This window comes from Echinops telfairi, unplaced genomic scaffold (assembly GCF_000313985.2).
Source record: "Echinops telfairi isolate 266 unplaced genomic scaffold, ASM31398v2 ScPeMD7_7469;HRSCAF=8507_0, whole genome shotgun sequence".
In the NCBI taxonomy this organism is placed as follows: Eukaryota; Metazoa; Chordata; class Mammalia; order Afrosoricida; family Tenrecidae; genus Echinops; species Echinops telfairi.
The window spans coordinates 42214262-42216408 of NW_022111372.1; positions in this window are offsets into that span (position 1 = coordinate 42214262).

The window sequence follows — 2147 nt, forward strand, 5'->3', positions numbered from 1 at the left end:
TACACATCAGACAAGATCATAGAAGAAGTAATTTAAAAGGTAGTACCCTTTACAATAGCCAAGCACAAATTCAAATATCTAGGGATATACCTGACTTAAAAAACAAAAGATTGGTACAAGGAAAAATAGAGAACACTATTACAAAAAACCAAGAGTGACCTCAACAAATGGAAGAATATCCCTTGTTCATGGATTGGAAGACTCAATATAATAAAGATGTCAGTTCTGCCCAAGGCACTATATAAGTTTAATACTTTACTGATACGAATACCATCATTCTTGAAAGAATTAGAAAAACTGATTACCAACTTCATATGGAGAGGGAAGAAGCCCAGAATTAGCAGAGAATTCCTCAAGAAGAAGGACAACGTGGGAGGGCTTGCTCTACCTGACTGTAGCACATCTTATACAACCACAGTGGTCAAAACAGTTTGGTACTGATACAACGACAGATATTCATACCAATGGAAAAGAGCTGAAAACCTAGAAATAAAAATATCAGCATACAGACAAGTGATTTTTGACACAGGCCACAAAATATCAAATGGGATGCAGATGCCCTCTTCAATACGTGGTGCTGGAAAAAATGGATATCTACTTGGAGAAAAATGATGCAAGACCTTTACCTCACTCGATGTACAAGTGTAAGCTCAAGGTGTATCATACACCTTGAGGTAAAACCCCAAACTTTTAAGGCCATTAATGAGTGTATTGGGACAAACCTGAGAACCTTGGCACAGGTAATACACAGGCTATCAGAAATAGGGAAAGACACAAATACAGACGAGTCACAAATTGACAAGTGGGATATACTGAATATAAAACACCTGTGTACATCAAAAGAATTCACCGGGAGAGTAATAACAGAGCCCACAGACTGGGAAAACATCTTTAGCAATGACACATCAGACAAAGGCCTTATTACTAAATTCTACAATACTTTTCAAGCTTACAATAAGAAAAAACTAACTTCCCACTAAGGAAGTGGGCAAAGGACCTGAACCGAAGTTTCTCAGGGGCAGAAATCCAAATAGCCAATAAGATATGACAAAATGTTCTTGATCATTAGCCCTAGAGAAATGCAAATTAAAACAACTATGACATACTACCTAATATCCTCAAAGATATCCCTATTCAAAAAATCAGAAAGTAACAAGTGTTGGAGGGGCTATGGGGGGATAAGAACTTTCGTCCAGTGCTATTGCACCTGTAGGTATGTACAGCCATTATGGAAATCAATTCGATGATATCTAAAACAGATGGAAATTTAGCTACCATAAGACCCAGCAATCCACCTACTGGGCATAAATCCAGAAGAGGCAACAAACAAACCCATGGTCACACATCTGTGCTCCAATGTTCATCGCGGCACAGTTCACAATTACAAGCAGTTGGAAGCAACCCAAATTTCCTTCAAGAGACAAACAGATAAAAAAACTGTGGTACATACATACAATGGAGTACTATGCATCTATAAAAAGCAGTGATGAATGCATGAAGCACATGGCCACATGGGGAGAACTGGAGGAAATCAATCTAAGTGAAGTAAGCCAAGCACAAAAGGACAAGTACAACACGTGTCCACTCAGGTAAGCTTTAAAAAAAGTGGGTGGGTGGGGGGGAAGGGTTAGGGGTGAAGCTACTATATACATCCCTGGTGTGCGGTCCAGCAACTATGGCAGGGGCCAAACCTAATCCAGAGATACATATGGCAGCCAACTAAATAGGAAGGGGAAAGAGGAAAAAAAAAAAAAGACATGGGTAGTGGGGCAGCAGGGCACTAACCCACCCAAGGGAAGGGTATTGGTTATATCTCTATAGGAGAGGGAGAGAGAGACCAGGCTTCAACCCGATGTGCCAAGACGTGAATACAACATATTGGCATGTACCAGGGAACCAATGGAGAGGACTGTGGGGCTGGCTCCAATCCCAACTATGTGGACATTCCCCACTCCCCTCCACCGAAGAATGCACTTCACAGGACAGCACTGGGTCTACAGCTTAGGGAGAGGGGCACATCTGATTAGGGTACACGGGAGAAAAGAAGAGCGATGGGATGGAGAGGGAGGGGAGGACCTTCTGGTTCACCAAGTCCCCCGAGGACGATATTCCTGCTTGGAGCAGACAATGCACAGAGAGGACCATAG